Source organism: Lolium perenne, chromosome 7, assembly GCF_019359855.2.
Source record: "Lolium perenne isolate Kyuss_39 chromosome 7, Kyuss_2.0, whole genome shotgun sequence".
Taxonomy (NCBI): domain Eukaryota; kingdom Viridiplantae; phylum Streptophyta; class Magnoliopsida; order Poales; family Poaceae; genus Lolium; species Lolium perenne.
In genome coordinates this window covers 195,395,269-195,419,371 of record NC_067250.2, presented here as the reverse complement: position 1 = coordinate 195,419,371, position 24,103 = coordinate 195,395,269, and the positions used below count along the sequence as shown (strand labels likewise).

The window sequence follows — 24,103 nt, the reverse complement described above, 5'->3', positions numbered from 1 at the left end:
CTCTAACTTGAACCATTTTCTCGATTTTGTTGCAAGTTTTGACCTTTTGGTAGTTTTCTTTCCACCATATATATACACCAATCCTAGAGACTAACATGGATAGTGAGGATGTACCTACGGAGGACGACATGGAGTACGATGAGGGTGATAGCTCCGCAAGCACCGCGGATATGGAGGACCATGTGGAGCCCGACATCGACTATGGCTCCGCAAGCATTGGCGACGTGACCGACATCGAGCATCTCTACACCGACCATGACTCGCCAAGCATGGACAACATGGTGGACCACCACTCTGAGCTCGACTACGACCACGCCGACATGGTGGAGTGATACGTCTCAAACGTATCTATAATTTCTTATGTTCCATGCTACTTTTATGATGATACTCACATGTTTTATACACACTTTATGTCATATTTATGCATTTTCCGGCACTAACCTATTGACAAGATGCCGAATAGCCAGTTGCTGTTTTCTACTGTTTTTGGTTTCAAAAATCCTACAAAGGAAATATTCTCGGAATTGGACGAAATCAACGCCCATGGTCTTATTTTTCCACGAAGCTTCCAGAAGACCGAAGAGGATACGAAGTGGGGCCACGAGGTGGCGACACACTAAGGCGGCGCGACCAAGGAGGGGCCCGCGCTGCCCTAGTGTGTGGGCCCCTCGTGACGCCTCCAACCCTACCCTTCCGCCTACTTAAAGCCTTCATCGCGAAAACCCCAGTACCGAGAGCCACGATACGGAAAACCTTCCAGAGACGCCACCGCCGCCAATCCCATCTCGGGGGATTCAGGAGATCGCCTCCGGCACCCTGCCGGAGAGGGGAATCATCTCCCGGAGGACTCTTCATCGCCATGATCGCCTCCGGAGTGATGTGTGAGTAGTTCACCCCTGGACTATGGGTCCATAGCAGTAGCTAGATGGTCGTCTTCTCCTCATGTGCTATCATTGTTGGATCTTGTGAGCTGCCTAACATGATCAAGATCATCAATTTGTAATGCTACATGTTGTGTTTGTTGGGTTCCACGTTGGCGCCGGAATCCCTGTTGTTGCGCCGCACTACACTCCGCCACCAACAACCTTCACGTGCCTCTTGACTCCTACTGGTTCGATAACCTTGGTTTCTTACTGAGGGAAAACTTACCGCTGCACGCATCACACCTTCCTCTTGGGGTTCCCAACGGGTGTGTGCTTTACGCGTCAACAAGACAGTTTTCTGGCGCCGTTGCCGGGGAGATCAAGACACGCTGCAAGGGGAGTCTCTCACTTACAATCTCTTTACTTTGTTTTTGTCTTGCTTTACTTTACTTTATTTACTGCTTTGTTTGCTTTCTTATATCAAAATACAAAAAAAATTAGTTACTTGCTTTACTTTGTTTATTTTCTTGTTTGCTTTCTTATATTAAAAACACTACATGACCGGTTGCGCTATCGCGCAAATAGCATAATCAAATCAAAATTTAAAGCATAAGTTTAGCTTATTTTAGTATAAACAACTTCTCTCTCCATCATCCCCCAATTCGACGCCTCCTTCCAATCCTCCTACATCGTCCTCTTCCTCTTCCAACCCCTTATGCAGCTATTGTAAGTGGAATTTTGGTTAGTTTTTGCAACAATTGCAATTAACCCGAGCGAGGCAACAAAACAAATACAAACAGAGAATAATTGTACCGCAGTTCACAAGAACAACTTAAGGCCCCATGTTTCTGTAGGTAAGCACCCGCCAAAAGAAACGCAGGGGGAAATTCGAGGGCCAGTACCTACAAGCCTGATCCATGGTGTTATATATGACCTTAGTTCTAAGGAAGCATTTGTGTTTTCATAGACCACTCTCTTCGATTCATATGAAGTGTCAACCAGTTTGTACAAAGCTAGAGTGAATCAGCGATATCTACTATGGATCATAGTAAGTATTTTGAAGGTACATTATTTAGATGAATAGCAAGGAAATACCCAGAAATAATGTAAATTTTAAGCATCAATAATACTATATTGCAAGTGAAGTGACAATAATGTCATCATAAAGCTCTACTGCAACAGTATACCAGATTACAATGAACCAAACAATAGAGATGTCTTAGATTAGTAGTAAGCTACACGATAAAACGACTTCAGGTAATCGATCGCTTAATCTTCTGGCAGGCTGTCTAGAGAGCGACATCATCACCACCCTTCCAATAGTAATTCAGAACATACCATGATTGCAAAACATCAGAAGTGGTTATCCGGTTCAACTACAAATAAGGATGCTTTCAGTGCCCCGGATCTTTATTTTCTTGTACTCAAAACAGCAACCAATCAGCAAAATTATGCATAGCGAGACATGATTTCAAGATTCATTAACTACTATCCTAGTGATACCAGCAATCATTAATTCATAAAGTAATAGAGCTTATCAGCTCCATCAACATCTCAACCTACCTGGGCATTTAGTTGCTACTGGCTAGCTGATTTAAGCTCTAATTTTACAAAAAAAAAGGAGGATTATATGCAAGTAAATGCAGCATTCCTCAACATGGCGAATCACATGCTACACACTTGGAGGGTAACTTGGAGGGGAAGTGCACCTTGCTCAGAGTTCCACAGCTATGAAATAAAACATGCTTGGGTCATCATTATCTTTGTCAAATCCATTAACATAACAAAGCATAGCTACTATGAATTTTCTACAGGGAACAGAATCAACTATGGATGTGAGTGTGAAGCTCACCGGAAATCACATGGTAAAGTAAACAAGTGTACTATGTTGTGAATAAGTGTAAATAAAACGGTGAAGTAGACAAATAAATGTGGTTTATCTACGGAAAATACAACATGTTGTGTATCATAAATGCAAGGGCTGCAAAGGAAAATATACATGCATCTATTTCTGTAGTATTTCAAACAGTGCCAGATAATTTAAGCATCACCTCAATTAAATGACAGAAAGAAATAAGTACACTAATTGATCATTTTCCTTTGTAGCACTACACAACATGAAGAAATAAGCAAGCCGAGGTGTTATACAGCACACTACCCAACATGAAGAAAATAGAAATTTTTGTAATGCCAACATACCACATCCATGGCAGCTGGCCAAATGCATTCCAAACAAGATGCATACTGGTTCCCCTTGCTCTCGCGGGCTCTTATGTATTTTCCGGTCTGAAAAATCTTTCATAACAACATTCGTTTTTTCTACTAAAATCTGTACGCTGGAAAAATTAGCTAATGCCGCGGAGGTACCGGTCATCAGCGGATACAAAGTTGGCCGACGCATATAACACATGAAGAGATTGAGTATCCTAGAAAACCTCTATCGAGTGAACAAAAGGTAGATTAAAGACCTTGGCATAATCAGTCATACACAATCAGGTCTTAAAAGGATGTTTAAGGTGGCTTGTGGAGCTAGATGCAACACAGAATCATGTTAAAAGCCCCACTCACTAATTCCGGCTCTGATTATTGCATAGGAAGCACACCTATAAACATAATTAAATTGTGATATACTGACAGAGCAAATACCATGTGCTCTTGTTGTTGCCGAACTGGGTTGCAGGCACACTGAAAAACTGAGTACTTATTGTTCATGAGTAAAAAGGAACAATATTATTTGTATCCGTATTAAGCCACCTACAGCACATGTAACATCCTAAAAGCAACAAATTAGCTGGCATGCCAAGTGGTGTGCACTTGGTGTCCATTGATGGACCTGTTTGGCAATAAGAGCTCTATAATAGTAGCTCATGCATACATAGTAGAGTGTAAATATTATTTTCTTAATGAGAATGGATGTGCAGGGACTCATATACAGCTTCTGGCATAAATTAAACTTCTTGCACATCACCGGGAAAATGAAGCATAAAAAACTATAAACTAAAATAAGAAGTAAATGACAGACAAGCAGCTACTCGACTACTCGAGAACACACTAAAATTTAATTTTGTACCAAATTCTAGCATATTAAACACTTGTTACCAAAATCATCAAGCCCAGAGAGTAATATATTTTTCTGAAGAAATGCAGAATAGAAAAGAAGAGCCCGAGACATACCGGGCTTGGCTTTCAAATAAGCGTAAAATCAATTGGGCACTTGCAAAAAAATATCTTTCAGGACCAATATATGAGAACCAAACTCCAAAAGTTGCCCAAATCAATTCCCAGAACCAGGATCGACACTACCTGTACAAAATTCAGATTGCAGAGACATTAACACGATGAAATAACGGTGCTGAAGAAGTATTTTAGGTAGAAAAAACTGCGGCAAAATCACTGCACCTCCTCCCAACACAATGAAACCTAATGCAGGACAACATGAACCATTGGAACCCATCAAACAGCCTCATGTACGCCTCATTTGATGTAAGTTTGAACCATTTCAGGCAACCTATCATCATAATGGGCAGAGGCCTATCAAACTATTAGATTTGTAGATAAACCACTATCCATCGTAAAAATCCCAGATTATTTAAGCATCACCTCAATTAAAATGACAGCAAGAAACAAGTAAACTAATTGATCATTTTTTAATCTTATAGCGTGCAGGGAAGAAACTTCCCGTGAACACTTCTAAATAGGTAGTGCCAAGTTAAAGGGCGTCATCTACAATCAGACCAAACAAATCTATGGCATAACTAAACAAGAACATGATTTCAGTTCAATGTCTTCCCGATTATGATTTCATTCAGCACAGCTTTGAATGATCTTGTATGTGTATGGCCCCTTCTATTTTCATTCCTAATCTTTCCAAACCTGAATTGTATGATTGCTGCATATCATATCATCTTGAGCAGATGGACATAGTTCTCACAAAAAGCATATCGACAGCTAATTCACCTCAAAACTGTGGAAATTTTTATATGTTCCGATTATATGAATCAAAATCTTAATACAAACAAAGGGGACTGCAAAGATAAGTATTTTTTTAATAAAATTCAGTTTTTACACAATTCAGGTTCCAATTATATGCCCCGCAAAAAAAGGTTCCAATTATATGAAACACTTCAAGACAGCTAGTTCACTTCAAATCTTGAAATCAAGACTGTAGAATTTCTGAATTTTTATATTTTTTCTAGTGGCTATCAACCAGTTAAATCTATAGGAAAGCAAAAGAACAAAGTGAACCAGTGTCTCAGGTTGCCTAATTATTTTAGTCCACAAAGTTGTCTCAGGATGCTTTCATAATGAACCAGAAACTTAGATGAAAGCAAGAATACAATAGAGCTTTACAGGCCTTCATGGGAAACAAAGAAACCAGGTTTAGGAGGAGCTCACATGGTGTTTAGGCAGATAAGAAAAGTAACATTCTTTTGGCAAATAAACTCAAGTTAAGCATCTCCTAAGCTCCTAGCCACTTTAATTTAAGACAGACTAACTCAAAACAGATGGCATATTGTACCAAAACAAAAGGATAAGGAAAGCAAAACATACTATTGAAATAAGCAGAACTACATCAAGAAAACAAACATGAATGTATTGTATTGTAAACTAAAACGTACCTTGCTACATTGTGCATATCAGCCTCAACCTTGAATATGTACCTCCAACTGAGCACCTGATACCTTCATAGCACCGAATGGACAATTCCAAGATCATAGGTCGTTCTCTGAAACCCATAATACCAGGCACGTGTTCAAATAAATGGGACTTGAAGTTCATAGAGCAGAGAATAATTTAATTATGATGATTCCTTCTAGTGGTGGTTCAAATAATGTTATAAACTAAAGAATATGTGCATTGACCTCCTCAAGTAAGATCATAAATTAAAGAGTATGCGCTAAAAGGCCCGAAGGATCAGTGGATATGCTGAGACAAAGTAAGGCACTTAAAGCAAATCGTACAAAATGGATCAGTGGATTCAACATTCCTTTGTTGCTTGCGTCGCAGGCCGCGTCGTCCTGATTTTGAGTGAGCAGCCACACTCAACCCGGGAGGTGGTGTATAGCTACGCCTACTCCGACGCCAGCTCCACCTTCACAGGATCCAAGCCCTACACAGAGAAATACCAAATCAGGTCCTATATAGTACCAGCAACTCAAAATCTTCAGAGCAATTCAGAGAGTAAAAAAGTTGCCCCATCATTGGATAAATGGAAGAAGAGATGCATCTTAGATTCTCAAATACATAATTGTAAGTGGTCAGTTTCTCTATTCATGTTATTTTTACATTTTGGATCATACCAGAAGAAAAAGGTATCCTATATGCCTGATTGATAGCCTCCGAATATAATTCACAGTACATAGTAAAATCCAAAAGTTGTTCTGTCTACTGGTGCACATTGTACAGGTTTAAAAAAATCACTTTGTAATGAAAATTTTGGTATTTTACTTGCCATGTGCAGCAACTTGAACCCCATGCGAGAAATTCTAAAGCAGTAATTTTTAAACCCAACACAGAATCTCATTACCAGATCAGGTACATGTGTATGCATCAATAGGAAAAGCAGCACAGGAAGTCGCTGAACCTATATTGCAACCTATTGCTAGTCACATCATAATAAGAACTCTACCAAAACATGAAACAAGGTGGACAGAGCACACCGACGCCACCACAGCAGCTCCAGAAAAAAATTGCAAGATCTCACACCGCACCTCTGCCTCCTCTAGCCGGCCACCCCACCCCCACCATGTTCTACTCGATAGATATCCACGCTAACACCGCCACTATGCATCCAGTCATCATTCTAAGTAACCTGTCACGGCATCAAAAAGTACCATGGCATGAACAATACATAAATTAACATACATAGTCTAAACAATCAAACAGTCTAAATACATCAAAACTAAAGCAGGAAGGGATTGGAAATGGCTGCAATGTGAACTAACTACCTGTTGGCAGCCATAGTAGGTGAATAATTCTCACAACCAATATATGAGAACCAGACTTCGATAATTGCCCAAATAAGCTCACCAGAACCAGGATGGACACTACTTTACAAAATTGAGATTACAAAGACATGGGAAGACAAATCACTGCAGGCTAGACTGTATATCAATTGCTACAACCTGAAAAAAAGAGGGAAATATATGCGACAAATATATATGATCATCAGGTTCAGATGCATAGTTGAAGCAATTTATTGCTGAATCAAAAAGACTATAAAATAGATTAGAGGTTCTGTATGCATCACCCAACCAAAGGTACCAGCAGCTAAACAAAACAATATTAACTTGGACCATTTCAACCAAATACATAAATAGTTTATGCAGGAGTGCTGGATAACAATATACAAAATCATATTAACAGGAACACCAATCATTTCTGCCCGAGTTAATAAAAAGCACCTTCAATAACATATCATTGATTCCCTTTGGTGGTAAATACAACGTTAGCACCAGCCTTAAGAACCTTCTCCACTTGCTCCTTTGTTATTCAGCTTCTCTACGGAAAAAATACATAGTAGATCAGATAGAAGCGTAGTTGAGTTCTAACAAACGAGGCAGCTACAAGCTGAACCGTCAGAACTTTACACCTCTAGTTACCTGAGATCAGATTTGCCGTCTTGCTCATTATTAGGAGTCACTTCATGAACACCATCAGCGACATACTGCTTCTTGAGAGACCTCTACATAGAGCATATCCAACCAATATTGAGGGTGTCAGGCGATGGCGGTACGGCTGCCGTTGCGCTCGCCAAGTAGGCAGACTTGAAAAATGTGTTTCTCCATGTCATGGTCACCTTTTCTTGTGTTGTCATTCATATTCTTTTTGACCAATACTTTCCCAACACGATCAAACCAATTGCTTACCTGTAAAATATTACTTGCTTACCTTTTCTCGTCAGTAGATACAAATCTGAGAACAACAAACAAATAACTAAATAAGTAAATTCAGCAGAGACGTGCAGACTGGTTATATCACAGATGTTGATGTTATACAAAGGAGGACATGGAGAATAACTTACCGCTGCCTTTTCCCAAATTCCTTGGGAATTTTAGAAAAGAATCCTATATTAGCCAAGCAAATTTCACCAATCGTTAGTTGATACTGCATTAGCAGCCCAACGTGTACCATCATCTGCATCACAATATGTAGTTTACAATTACCTGACACTCCCACAGCACCGAATGTTGTCTGTTGTCACCGACAGTGCAAGGATCTCCTACCAACCAAACCCAAACAAGGTCTTAGCTCAGCATCTGCAAAGCATCCAAGTAAAATAAAAACGTCAGCACATATATTTTGTAGCAGAAGGGTAAATTTGAATCATATGGGGCAGCTTATATATCGTAAATATCAATGGTACATAGAGTAACTAAATTCAACTAAGGTATAAACTAAATCTTACTTTGAGTCAGGCAATATAAATATTCATCAAAAATAAGTAAGTTATATGCTAACTTTTAAGTAAACATTGTGTAGTTCAAATAACTGAGCTTGTCCAGAAATTAGCATGTCCCTAATAATTAAACTATAGTGTGCATATATATTCGTCAGTGACATAGAACATATATTCTTCAGTTGGCATATAACAAATCACGAGAGCATGCTGTTTAAGTTCACTGTATAGACATGTAACAACAAACATATGAGGCGTACTTGTCCTCTGAAGTCACAATGTCTCAACTACTGACCTACCACATCAAGGAAGAGCCAGGGTACTTGTGCCATCTTCGCATGAAATGTTACAAAACTAAAAACAAATTGTGAAATGGAAAAAAAATCTAGGACAAAATGCTAACGACTTACATAAATTGATCTGTTGTGGAAAGAAAAGAATCGAAAAGGCAATCCGCAACAATATGAGACCAATCAAGAAATATATCTATTGCAGTTTTGCCTACACTAAAAACATAAGTGAAAAAAATACAGCACCATGTATTAAGAGTAAACAATATATTTCCCACAGCCGAATTAGCTATAGTGTATAAGCTCCAGACGTGAATAGCACTTCGCTGATCTACAATCTAAATATAGTTGCGAAAAGTGCTTTTAGCACACGGGCTCCAGTGCTCTCGCTCAGTTAAAAAAATTAAAAAATGTTTTTACAAGTTATAAAAAATTATGAAAATAATTCTGTAGATTACCAATGATACATCCCACAATCATGGAAAATCCCAATCCAAAATTCTTTTTATTTTGACCTGGACAAAAATGACAAATTCTGCTATGTTTTGGAGATTTGAAAATGACTACTCAGATCTACAATTTTGTTATTTTTGTGTAGCTCAAAATATTAAGTATTTGAAATTGATTTTTTGCCCGTTTGTGGGATACATCATTGACTATGTGTGGATTTTTTTCCAGAATTTTTTACAACTCAAAACTATTATTTTTAATTTTTCTAAAAAACGAGATCACTGGTGCCCATGTGCACCAAATCTCTGTCCATATAGTTGCACCTATTACAGATAAATAATGCTTTACAGCCCCTCGCAAAAAAAAAATGCTTTACAGAAAAAAAAACAAGCGGACAACAAAATTCAGAAACATTAAATAGATAAACTCATTGAAAGGACACGGATGTCGCCTAGAGGGGGGGGGGGTGAATAGGCGATTTAAAACTTTTACGAGATGGGCTTAACAAATGCGGAATAAAACTAGCGTTTACTTTGTCAAGCCCAAAGCCTATATACTATGGTTCACCTATGTGCACCAACAACTTATTCTAAGCAAGAGTTCACCTATGTGCACCAACAACTTATGCTAAGCAATACAAGCAAGTATGTGATAGCAAGATATATATAACTTCAAGCACGATGGCTATCACAAGGTAAAGTGCATAAGTAAAGAGCTCGGGTATAGAGATAACCGAGGCACGCGGGAGACGATGATTTATCCCGGAGTTCACACTCTTGCGAGTGCTAATCTCCGGTGGAGAGGTGCGGTTGCTTAGTGCTCCCGAACGCCACAAGAGGCTCACCTTGAGGTGTGGTTGCTCGATGCACACCAACGCCACAAAGGCCTCACCCCAAGATGCGGTACTCACACCACACACCGAACGCCACGAAGGCGCCTCACCTAAATCTCCGGTGACCCTCGCCACAAAGGCCTAGGTCACGGTTCCACTAAGGGATTTCCTTCGAGGCGGAAACCGGGCCTTACACAAAGATTGGGGCACACATCCACAACTTAATTGGAGGCTCCCAACAAACCGCCACAAAGGCCTAGAGTCCGTCTAGGGTTCCAAGAACCCAAGAGTAACAACCTTCTTGCTTTCACCACCACGAATCACCGTGGAGAACTCAAACCGATGCACCAAATGCAATGGCAAGAACACCACAAAGATGCTCAAGTCCTTCTCTCTCAAATTCCAACAAAGCTACAAAAGCTATTGGGGGAATAAGAGAGGAAGAACAAAGGAATTCACAAAGAACACCAAGATCAAGATCTAGAGAGTTCCACTCACAAAGAGATGGATTTGATTGGTAGAAATGTAGATCTAGATCTCCTCTCTCTTTTCCCTCAAATGGGGGCAAGAATCATGGAGGGATTGAGAGATGGAGCAAGCTTCTCTAGTTCAACAATGGAGGGGAGAGAGAGTGAGAGAAGCACAGCCCAAGGAGGAAGAAGGGGGTATTTATACCCCCAAGAAAATCGAGCCGTTTGGGCAAAAACAGGGGCGGATATTCCGGCCCAAGTTGGGGCCGGATTATCCGGGGCCGGATAATCCGGCCTCGGGGACAAAACCTGGACAAAATCCGGCCAAAAATCCGGCCCCTATCCAGAGCTGCTTTTCTTCCGGTCCTTAGACGATTTCGGGGCCGGATATTTCCGAAATATCCGGCCCGGATAATCCGGCCCGGATATTTCCAAAATATCCGGCCTAAGAAAACTGCAGAAACACCAAAACTAAAACGGGCATAACTTTTGCATCCGGACTCCGATTTCGATGATCTTGGGCTCGTTGAAATCACAACAACGAGCTCTACAACAATATGCATAGAAACATCATAGTCCAGCAAAGGAGGATAGAAACAAATGAAGAAAGGTTTGACCTATCTCAAAAAGACATACAGGTAAAACCTCCAATCTTGAAAATGCAACAAGTTGCCCATGGAAAAACCATTCTCAATGAACTAGAGCTTGTCATGAGAATAAGCACAAGCTCTAAAACATCACATGGATAAGATCCAAATAAAACCAAGAAAGATGATGAACCAAACTCGAAAACGCAACAAGTGATCTATGCGAAATCCGTTTCGATGAACTAGAGCTTGTCATGAGAATAAGCACAAGCTCTAAAACATCACATGGATAAGGTCCAAATAACAACCAAGAAAGATGATGCAAGGATGCAAAGGTTTGAGCTCTCTCCGAACGATACGATCGAGTTACTCACTCGAGAGCCCTCTTGATAGTACGGCAACTAAACTATAAACCGGTCTCCAACTACACTATGAGACCGGTGAGAAACAAACCCTATCAAGAGCAAACCTTATACTTGCGCATTCCACTTGAGCTCGATGACGACGATCTTGACCTCAACAAGATGGAACGCCTTTCTTGCTTGTGCTTGCTTGACGAAGTCTTGTGGATTGCTCCCCCATAATCCACCATGGGAGAGCTTCTTCTTCGGCGCATCTTCACATAACCATGACCACCATGTGGATTGCTCCCCCATAATCCACCATGGGAGAGCTTCTTCTTCGGCGCATCTTCACATATCCATGATCACCATATGGATGGCAAGACTCAAGCAAAGGATCTCTTCGAGATGGCTCATCTTGAACTTGCACTTCATTTCTTCATTCTTCATCATGTTGATGTCTTGAAGTAGCTTGAGGGCTCACTTCATCTTCATCTTCAAGACATACTTGACACTTGATATCCTTCATCAATTTCTTCTTATTGCAACCTTGAAGCCAACATATGGTTCAAGAATTGCCTATGGACAACTCCTACAAATATAACTCAATGCAAACATTAGTCCATAGGGATTGTCATTAATTACCAAAACCACACATGGGGGCTCCATGCACTTTCAATCTCCCCCATTTTGGTAATTGATGACAATCTCTTTGAGAGGGTTTATATAAGGAATTGAAGTAACAAATAAGTTGAATATATAGAGCAAACTCCCCCATAATATATGCATGTGTGAATGATCTTGACTTTCATTGCATATATTGGCATTCAAAGCCTAGTGGAGTTTCCTCTAAATATTCAACTATGCAAAGCAACAAGATGCAATGCAATAAAAGCACATGCTTAAGCACAAAGCAAAGACATAACCAAATTCCCTTAAACCCTCCAAACTTCTCCCCCATTGGCACCAATTGCCGAAATGGGTGAAAAATTTAGAAGGCCAATATAGTGAGAGTTCCTCCATAGCGTGTGCATTTCTCATAATTTGAGTGGAATCAAATGCTCATATCCAATGACGAATATTCGGAAGGAATCACACTATAGATAGGATCAAAGATTGCAAAAAGATAACAAAGTCAAGAAGCTTCAACAAATGAAGCAAGCAACCAAATGAACCACAAGGAAGATACCAAAAGAAAGATAGATATTATGATAAGATCAAGAAGATTGCTCTAAATAATATGAGGAAGCTCCCCAAGGTTTGTGCACAAAACTAGACAATTTCCATTAGAGTATAAAGTGCACAAACATGGAATCATCACTCCCATAATATCATTCAAAAATAAAAGATACCAAGTGAATCAAACTCTAATGATCACCACAAGATAGTGCTCTAAATCAAATGAGGAAGCTCCCCAAGGTACATGCATAAATTAAAATGTTGTCTTTGAATACAATATGCATAACATGGAATCCTCACTCCCTCATTACCATTTAAAACACAAACATTTGGAATAGATCATAGATAGAGAAATAAGCTTAACACTTGCAACAAACAAATAGTTGAGCAATAAGTAAGAGGCACCATAATAAAAGGCTCAACCAAGAGGATATGTGAAAGGCATGATAAAGCATATTATAAGACTATTATATGGATGAGCAAAAAGCATCATCATAGTCTTCAATGAATTATATTTCTTAGCATGACCAATCAACATGCAACAAATAAATAAGATATCAAATGGAGATGTATCATCTCTTATGTGTATAAGTTTCTCTAAGTGGACAATATCACAAAGATATTTATCCACAAAGAAACATGCACACACCAAATAGATACACAAGAAAAATAGCATGATATCCAAGACGAAGTCATGCAATATACCAATAAGATTTTTGCTTAATAGCATGGCCAAAGGCTCAATATTATCTTATTGTACATTCATGAACTTCAACCACAAACAACTAAAATACATCACAAATATCAACAAGGGATAGAAGATAGTTGGGATGCATTTGAGAAAGGCAACAAGTATCACAAACGGGGATACCAAAAGAAGTAACTAAATTTGCACTTTCATCTATATTGCACATGTGAGAGCCTTGAGGAATTGATATGCAACAAAATTGCTAGATAGGCATAGTTGGGATGGATGAATCATGAGCATGATTTAAAATACTTCCCAACAAATGCACTCATCTCAAATTACTCACATTCACAATAAAGAGGTTTCATTAAGACTTTTGCAAGAAGCACAACATTTGCAAATCAAGAGATTCATGCCAAGATGCAACCATAAGGTTGGATACAAGAAAAGTATGCATGAGAAGATACTTGTTACCAAGATAGCATTGGTGTGGATGTAGTAGATATGTGTTCGTTGATCATCCTAGCTTGCCTCACGTTACCATTGAGTCACCACTTCTTTCCAAGAGTGAGACAAGCATTCAATGCATATCCATTGTACCTAACACAAAGGTAAGTACAAAATGGTCCCCAAACTAATTGGGTCCGAAGTAGTTAGACACACTACAATATATAGGACAAACTCCACAATTCTATGTGCATATAGATATGAAATTGAATTTCATGCACATCTTAGCCAAATTAGGATTTGATGGAGTTTACCCTATATATTGAATCAAAGAAAGTGACACATGCCATAAGATATACATATATTAAATATGCATGCACAATACTTTCAAGAACCAAAGGAAGATACAATTTGGACAAAACACCAAATAAACCAAGAGACAATGGTTGTCCAAATTATATCAAAGAATCAAATCAACACAAGATTGACTCCAAAGACTTATCTCATTATAAGAAGCTAATTAAACCTAAGCACAAAGGAATGAGATAACCAACTCCCAAGAGAGCAAGGTTCCAACAAATAAACCAAACCCTCGAAACTTTTTATGATGGCACAAAGTACCAAAAAGAAAATTTTATGTCTCCCAAAACCAAATTTTTGATAAAGATCAAGAGATGTTAAGCATTCTAATAATATAGAAGAGCTCCCCCAAGTTTGGTGCATTATCTAGGATTTTTATATGAATACAAAATGCACAAAACTAGGATCATCACGCTACCTATATCGTCTAACAATGCTAAGAAAGTTTGAATAGACAACTTAGATCCATAAGATGCAAGGAAGACACATGGGAGTCAAAGCACAACAAATTTATGGCAATAAATAAGGCAATATAAATACAAGAGCCAATGTAGATATGATCAATAAATATCTACCTCATAATTGATTACCAATTGTCCTAGGACAAGAGGTATTAGGAAATATTTCCCGGTGGTAGTTTATAAGTATACATAAGATCATATTTACAACGAACAAAGCATATGGTAAAAGATAAGAGTTAACCATCATGCAAAGATAGTTTCTTGATAGCTTCATTTAGTCATACCAACATGCAAGGCAATTAATAGTATTCATACCAACATGCAAAGCAATTAATAGTATTCATACCAACATGCAAAGCAATTAATAGTATGACTTGAAGCACATGGTTTTCCAAAAATGTATTGAGGGACACGTTGGGAAAAACCATGCCAAGAAAAACTTTCACAAATAAGATCCACAAAGATATTAGCAATGAAGCCATTTAAGCAAATTGGAGCTTGTTTGAGCAAACATGCCACATAGGAGAGAGATAATTTATGGTATCAATTCTATGTGACACAACCTCAAATGTTCACATTTTCTAGGCTTGTAATATGCACAAAGCTTATTACTCCCCCATAATGTGATAAGGAATTTATTTTCACAAGAGGCAAATAAGATCCAACTAGAGATATTAATGAACATTAGAATTTGAATTTCTCATGAAGATGACATACCACATAGAGACTAGATAATCTTGCAATATCAATTCTATGTGATATTCCTCATGTACACACATTGTTAGGATTGTGAAATTCCTAAAGGAATATCACTCCCCCAAAATGTTATAGTCCATTAATCTCTCATAAGAGCCATATAAGATACAACAAGATGCAAAGAGGCTCCAACACAAACACAAATACATGGTGTGCAACCCAACATGCATAGACTTGATTTCTCAAGAAAAAGCAAGTAGGAAGCACAACATATACAAACACATGTTAGGAACAAAACTAACACATGCAAAGGGGCGAGTAACTTTCAATATAAATGAGTTGAGCACATGTTACCGCAAGGAGGAACATTGAATATATGATAGAAGCAAGATAACCAAGACTTGGCTTGAGATAATATAAATGATGAAGATCCCTTAATTCTTCATGATGTAGCCAAGTCTCCAATGCCCTCCAAAAAGCACCTATTGATCAAGTTTTGGATTGTTGGTCCCCAACTAAGTTGGGTCCTAAGAGGTTAGTCACAATAGGCTTGGCAACCCAAATGGTTCTTTTCTTGACACCACTTTGAGCACCAACATATTTTGCAAACACATTGCCACCCTCATCCTTACAAAGAGAATAAACATCATCAATGGAGATAGAGTTGGATGAGGTACCAATAGTGCAAAAAGAGGAGATGTGGCCCTTCTCACGGCATATGTAGCAAGTTCTTTTCTTCTCCTTCTTCTCACTAGATTTCTCCACAATGGGAGCATTGGCTTGATTCTTCTTGGGAAGTGGAATTTCTTCAACTTGAGGTTGAATATGAGTTTGAGCTTGAGGCCGCTTCCCTTTTTGCTTCTTCTTCAAAGGGCAAGATCTAACATGGTGCCCTTCAATTTTGCACTTGAAGCAAACAATCTTGGCCGGTCTTTGACTTGTACTTGGCCCTTCTTGTTGTTGTTGTTCTTGGACTTGTTCTTGTTGTTGGATTTGAATCCAAGTCCACTCTTGTCATTGGGGGATTGTTGCATACTCAACATCGTGTCAAGTTTGCATTTCCCTTCATGACCCTTTACCAAGTCATTCTTCAAAGAAGTGACTTGGGCCTTGAGCTCTTTGATTTCCTCTACATGGTTAGTAACAACACAAGTACTAGAGGAAGTAGAACCTTCATTGTTAGAGCAACAAGGCAAGGAAGATAATTCATCACAAGATTTAGCAATACTATGAGTGGATGAATTACAAGGACTAGCACATGGCAATATAGCATTTTGAGTAGTAGTGCTAGTATCCACATGAGGCTCACAAGGTGTTGCCTTAGATATGATAGCCTCATGAGCTAACTTTAGCCTATCATGAGAGGCTAGAATATCCTCATGGGAGCTAGAAAGCTTTCCATGATTTTCTTCCAATTTCCCATAATTGCAAGTTAGCAAATCAAGTTGAGCCCTTAGCTCAACATTCTCCTTCATGATAGATGCTTCACAAGAAGTAGAGTTAGTAGCACAAACATCATCACAAGACATATCAAGAAGAGAGGGTAACATAGCATGCTCTTTTAAATATGAAGCTTGTAGTTGCTCATATGACTTGGTGAGGATAGAGTGTTCGCTCTCCAAGGCCTTGTGGGCCTTGTCTAGATCATCTAGATCCTTAACAAGTTTATCATGGCCAACACCAACTTTGAACTTTTCATTTTTAAGCAATTTTAATTTAGCTTTAGCATGGTCTCTTTCTTTAGTGAGTTTAGCAAATATTTCATTTTGAGACACCTCAAGGGTTTGAAGTTGCTCCTCAAGAGAGGCTACGGTCTCTTGTTCTTCTTCAAGATCATTCTTTAAAGATGCTACATCATCGGCATACTCTCGTTCAAGAGCACCCTTTTTATCAATGGTGTTCTCATGCATCCAAATAAGTTTTTGGCTCTCAATAGCGGTAGTCAAGATTTCAAAGAAGTGAGAGCTAGCAATTTTATCTTTGTAAAGAACCTTGAATACACTCTCACCTTTATCGCGTAGAGAGACAACCCAATCCTCTTCTTCATATTCATCCTCATTCTTATCACCACGAGACATATTAGGTTCCATGGTAGGAGGTACCGTGGAACCCTTGGCCATAAGGCATATATGAGGACCGTGAAATAAAGATGAGGAGTTACTTGAGGCTCCTTTCAAGATCTTGTCTTGACCAATAGAATCTTTGGTTTCCTCTACATTGTTAGACACACAACAACTAGAGGAAATAGAATCATTTTTATCATGGCCACAAGACAATGCAAGCATATCATCATTAGATTTTTTCAAGCAACTTACACATGATATGCAAGGACTATCAACACAAGAATGTAAATCATTTCTAGTGCTAGATGTGTTTAAGTCCAAAGATGAACCATTGCAATGAGATATAGATGAAGGATCATCAATAGTAAGCTCAATACCAACATTGCAATTTCCATCACCACTCACCATATCATTACCTTGTGTCTTGAAACACTTTGGTGAAGTGGATGAAGATGAGAACTCATCACGGCCGGAAGTGGAAGCAATACAATCATCCTCAATGATATTGGACACATCATATTTATCTCGAAGTTTTGTCCATAATTCATGAGCGCTCCCAAAAGGCATGATTGAAGAAGTAACTACATTGCTCACAACAATGGAAAACACATGAGAAGCAAGAGCATCGAGACAAGAGTTTTTCTTCTCCTCATAAGATAAATTTTGGGGATCCTTAGGAGAAGAAAAACCCATGTCAAGAAATCGCTCCATGTTCGGGAAATACCCGCAAAATATTAAGCACATAAATATTCCATAGATCATTATTTGTGCCATCAAATATAAACAAGTTATTGTGATCTAATCCCTAACCGACATCTTTACTCTCAAGGCGGTGAAGCCTAAGAATGAGAGACCTTGCTCGATACCAATTGAAAGGACACGGATGTCGCCTAGAGGGGGTGAATAGGCGATTTAAAACTTTTACGAGATGGGCTTAACAAATGCGGAATAAAACTAGCGTTTACTTTGTCAAGCCCAAAGCCTATATACTATGGTTCACCTATGTGCACCAACAACTTATTCTAAGCAAGAGTTCACCTATGTGCACCAACAACTTATGCTAAGCAATACAAGCAAGTATGTGATAGCAAGATATATATAACTTCAAGCACGATGGCTATCACAAGGTAAAGTGCATAAGTAAAGAGCTCGGGTATAGAGATAACCGAGGCACGCGGGAGACGATGATTTATCCCGGAGTTCACACTCTTGCGAGTGCTAATCTCCGGTGGAGAGGTGCGGTTGCTTAGTGCTCCCGAACGCCACAAGAGGCTCACCTTGAGGTGTGGTTGCTCGATGCACACCAACGCCACAAAGGCCTCACCCCAAGATGCGGTACTCACACCACACACCGAACGCCACGAAGGCGCCTCACCTAAATCTCCGGTGACCCTCGCCACAAAGGCCTAGGTCACGGTTCCACTAAGGGATTTCCTTCGAGGCGGAAACCGGGCCTTACACAAAGATTGGGGCACACATCCACAACTTAATTGGAGGCTCCCAACAAACCGCCACAAAGGCCTAGAGTCCGTCTAGGGTTCCAAGAACCCAAGAGTAACAACCTTCTTGCTTTCACCACCACGAATCACCGTGGAGAACTCAAACCGATGCACCAAATGCAATGGCAAGAACACCACAAAGATGCTCAAGTCCTTCTCTCTCAAATTCCAACAAAGCTACAAAAGCTATTGGGGGAATAAGAGAGGAAGAACAAAGGAATTCACAAAGAACACCAAGATCAAGATCTAGAGAGTTCCACTCACAAAGAGATGGATTTGATTGGTAGAAATGTAGATCTAGATCTCCTCTCTCTTTTCCCTCAAATGGGGGCAAGAATCATGGAGGGATTGAGAGATGGAGCAAGCTTCTCTAGTTCAACAATGGAGGGGAGAGAGAGTGAGAGAAGCACAGCCCAAGGAGGAAGAAGGGGGTATTTATACCCCCAAGAAAATCGAGCCGTTTGGGCAAAAACGGGGCGGATATTCCGGCCCAAGTTGGGGCCGGATTATCCGGGGCCGGATAATCCGGCCTCGGGACAAAACCTGGACAAAATCCGGCCAAAAATCCGGCCCCTATCCAGAGCTGCTTTTCTTCCGGTCCTTAGACGATTTCGGGGGGGCCGGATATTTCCGAAATATCCGGCCCGGATAATCCGGCCCGGATATTTCCAAAATATCCGGCCTAAGAAAAGCTGCGAAACACCAAAACTAAAACGGGCATAACTTTTGCATCCGGACTCCGATTTCGATGATCTTGGGCTCGTTGAAATCACAACAACGAGCTCTACAACAATATGCATAGAAACATCATAGTCCAGCAAAGGAGGATAGAAACAAATGAAGAAAGGTTTGACCTATCTCAAAAAGACATACGGTAAAACCTCCAATCTTGAAAATGCAACAAGTTGCCCATGGAAAAACCATTCTCAATGAACTAGAGCTTGTCATGAGAATAAGCACAAGCTCTAAAACATCACATGGATAAGATCCAAATAAAACCAAGAAAGATGATGAACCAAACTCGAAAACGCAACAAGTGATCTATGCGAAAACCTGTTACGATGAACTAGAGCTTGTCATGAGAATAAGCACAAGCTCTAAAACATCACATGGATAAGGTCCAAATAACAACCAAGAAAGATGATGCAAGGATGCAAAGGTTTGAGCTCTCTCCGAACGATACGATCGAGTTACTCACTCGAGAGCCCTCTTGATAGTACGGCAACTAAACTATAAACCGGTCTCCAACTACACTATGAGACCGGTGAGAAACAAACCCTATCAAGAGCAAACCTTATACTTGCGCATTCCACTTGAGCTCGATGACGACGATCTTGACCTCAACAAGATGGAACGCCTTTCTTGCTTGTGCTTGCTTGACGAAGTCTTGTGGATTGCTCCCCCATAATCCACCATGGGAGAGCTTCTTCTTCGGCGCATCTTCACATAACCATGACCACCATGTGGATTGCTCCCCCATAATCCACCATGGGAGAGCTTCTTCTTCGGCGCATCTTCACATATCCATGATCACCATATGGATGGCAAGACTCAAGCAAAGGATCTCTTCGAGATGGCTCATCTTGAACTTGCACTTCATTTCTTCATTCTTCATCATGTTGATGTCTTGAAGTAGCTTGAGGGCTCACTTCATCTTCATCTTCAAGACATACTTGACACTTGATATCCTTCATCAATTTCTTCTTATTGCAACCTTGAAGCCAACATATGGTTCAAGAATTGCCTATGGACAACTCCTACAAATATAACTCAATGCAAACATTAGTCCATAGGGATTGTCATTAATTACCAAAACCACACATGGGGGCTCCATGCACTTTCACTCATGAAAGAACAATTAAGAAAAGAAGGTTACCTTGGATCAGCTCATGTACTTGGACACCTAGGGAACTAATATGCATCACCCTCATTTCCACCACTCGTTGAATGTTATGCACCATCAATGGTCAGTTATCACTCAATACATGATAAGCACCGTAATTCTGAAACGCTCTCTCTGCGACACGCCCTAAAAAGACCACCAATCGAAGTATCAGACACATTGAACAAATTGGCAAACCATGTGCATCCGTGTAAACATTAGAGCGGCTTATAAAGTTATAATGATACCATGACAAGGTAGAATCAGTCTGTCCACCTCAAAGACCATATAGAGCCGTGTCATTCGACTTGTCGTGGATGGTCCTAATGCTGCATAAAAATATTACACATTTTATAGCAAATTATGCTCTAACAGTATTGTACCACAATTAGTTCAATCTAGAGTGAAAGTAAGAAGAGAGGCATATCGAGTGGAGATAAAAGATTACATGATAAGAGGGAAGGGAAAGAAAGGTGTGAAGGGAAGGGTGTGTATACCTGCAGTAACCATGGACACTTTGAGCATGAATTCTGCCTTCTATCACATTGCTGAAAAAAATTCTATACACCCAAACCCTATCTGCAAATGAAAAATAAATTTGAAGAGGAGAGAATCAGATTGAGGGGCTCGAGCAGGGAGGGAAAGGATGGCGATGTGCACATGCAAAGGAAGGCTGGATAGGGCCACAAACAAAGAAAGCTCACTTTTTCCTCGCTTGATTTCATTAGAAGAGAAGGAAGGGCCCTAACCTACGGCTTCAATCCTCGTTCGTGAACAAGCCTGTGACAGCAGAAAGTGCATAACTTAGTTGATGGCTTCACGAGCTCTGGATGCCACAGAACATACTACTCATCTTCCATGCAAATCAGGCAGTAACCGAATAAAATCAAATGAGTCCATTACCTCGAGGGCGGAGGAAGAGGAGAGGACGGGGACGAGGAGAGGAGTGGGCGTCGCCACCGCCAACCTCCGTGCGCCTCGCTGCTCCTCCACCTCCGGCTGGCCCGTCTCCGACCGCGCCCGTCGCCGGAGCGGATCCGCCCCGCGCCGGCCCATCTTCGGCCGCGCCCGGCGCCTCCGGTCGCCATCGCCGCGGATCCGCCCCGCGCGAGCCCGTCGCCTACGGCCGGCCCGTCTCCGGCCGTGCCCGGCGCCTCCAGTCGCCGCCGCCGTGGATCCGCCCCGCGCGATCCCGTCTCCGGCCGCTCCCGCCTCACCTCCACCCGCCGCCACCGACGCCACCACCCGAATCGGACGCCCAAGCCGTGGTGACCCCCTGCAGGCACCTCCATCACTCGGGCTGGCCTCTCCTTCTGCGAGGTCGGAAGATAACTCGAGGGCGGAGGAAGACGAGAGGATGGGGAAAAGGAGAGGACCAGTACACCGGCGATCTCAAGCTCCTCCTCGATCTCACCCCACGCCGGTGCAGCAGAGCGACGGGCGCCGCCTCCCTGCAGCCACGCCTCCAGCTTCTAGCCCGGTCGCCTCCCTCCCCGGCCTCTTCTGCACGGGTTGGAGGGAGCGGGAGCCATTGTGGAGTAGGGAAAGAGGCGGCGCAGCGCCACCATTCGGGAGGAGGAAAGAGACGAGGATTGGGGTAGGAAATGAGGGCCAGAGATTGGGTAGCGAGGAGGGGGCGATCTAGGGTTTGACCGTGGAGAGGGGAATGAAGGCGACCGAACGAGCGGCCGGGCCTCCCTCTCACTGCCAGGCCCCGCACGTAACCGGTCCTACGCGTCATGGCTCTTTTAGAAGCTGAAGAGTGAGAAAAGTTTCACTGCATCGGACGGCTGTGGTAGAAAGTGGGAACCAAATTTTACTGTAGGGGTCAAAACGTGGGGTGCAGATTGATTTGCCCCTTTCAGACCCCTTGCATAGCCGGGTAGTGTTTCAACATTTATAGGAGAAGTAACAAAAAATATACTTGCATTTACTTTACTTATTTCATCATGTTTCCTCCTAAGTTCACTCTGAAAGATATACCGGTAGGACGTGGGTCTATCATTGGAAGAGATAATATAGAAGCATTTTTCACCCATGTTAGTATGGATGAAGATTTTGAAGATATACCATTATTAAAAGTTGCTCCTACTTATGAAAGTGCTTCTGCCTGTTTAGTACACATGTTGAAAACTAGATTTGTTAATCTCAATCCCATAATACAACATATGTTTCTTACACTTTCTGATATGGAGATGGGAGAAAAGAGAGATTTTGTTTTAAAAGTCCTTCTTAGAGAATTTGAAGATATAGCTAAAGAAGCTAGAAAAGTTTTTATTAAGCATAAGAGGCTTGGTTTGTTCACTCATTTTAAAAGAACACTTGAAAAGATGGACATGGATAGAATAAGGTACACTAATAATGTTAATGATGGTGGGGAGATTAAAGTACCGATACCTAGTAAGCTCCTAGAAATGCATGAAGCTCTAGAAAATAACTATGCTTGGCTTGTTCCTGAATTTTTTTTTGATGAGAATAGTAAGCCTAAAAGCGAACAAAGAGGAGTTACTTACATAGACCATATAAAATGCATTGTTGAGGAAACTCCCAACACCCCTGGTAATGATGTTGATGCTTCATCTCTTGATAATACCTGATTCACACTTTCTGCGCCTAGCTGAAAGGCGTTAAAGAAAAGCGCTTATGGGAGACAACCCATTATTTTACTTCTGCACTTTTGTTTTATATTTGAGTCTTGGAAGTTGTTACTACTGTAGCAACCTCTCCTTATCTTTATTTTAATGCATTGTTGTGCCAAGTAAAGTCTTTAATAGTAAAGATGATACTAGATTTGGATTACTGCGCAGAAACAGATTTCTTGCTGTCACGAATTTGAGTAGTATTCTCTGTAGGTAACTCAGAAAAATCTGCCAATTTACGTGAGTGATCCTCAGATATGTATGCAACTTTCATTCAATTTTAGGATTTTCATCTGAGCAAGTTTAGTGCCCCAGAAAAATTCATCTTTACAGACTGTTCTGTTTTGGCAGATTCTGCCTTTTATTTCGCATTGCCTGTTTGCTATGTTTGATGGATTTCTTTGTTCCATTAACTTTCAGTAGCTTTGTGCAATGTCCAGAAGTGTTAAGAATGATTATGTCACCTCTGAATATGTGAATTTTTGATAATGCACTAACCCTCTAATGAGTTTGTTTTGAGTTTGGTGTGGAGGAAGTTTTCAAGGATCAAGAGAGGAGGAGGATACAATAGGATCAAAGAGAGTGAAAACTCTAAGCTTGGGGATGCCCCCGTGGTTCATCCCTGCATATTTCAAGAAGACTCAAGCATCTAAGCTTGGAGATGCCCAAGGCATCCCCTTCTTCATCGACAACATTATCAGGTCACCTCTAGTGAAACTATATTTTTATTCCGTCATATCTTATGTGCTTTACTTGGAGTGTCTTTATGTTCTTGTTTTTGTTTGTTTGAATAAAATTGGATCCTAGCATTCTTTGTGTGGGAGAGAGACACGCTCCGCTGTTGCATATGAACACATGTGTTCTTAGCTTTACTCTTAATGTTCATGGCGAAGGTTGAAACTGCTTCGTTCATTGTAATATGGTTGGAGACAAAAAAATGCTACATGTGGTAATTGG

General features: G+C 40.6%; 1 long non-coding RNA gene across 1 annotated transcript; it reads right to left on the bottom strand.

Annotated features, from left to right (window-relative positions):
• Positions 1 to 7,968: 7,968 nt before the first annotated feature.
• LOC127314593 (uncharacterized) lies at positions 7,969 to 21,089 on the bottom strand. The gene is made up of 4 exons (XR_007859789.2): positions 21,005 to 21,089; positions 20,756 to 20,836; positions 20,502 to 20,654; positions 7,969 to 8,122 (listed from the first exon to the last, which is right to left on the bottom strand). It is a non-coding gene; the product is annotated as an uncharacterized lncRNA (long non-coding RNA).
• Positions 21,090 to 24,103: the final 3,014 nt, after the last annotated feature.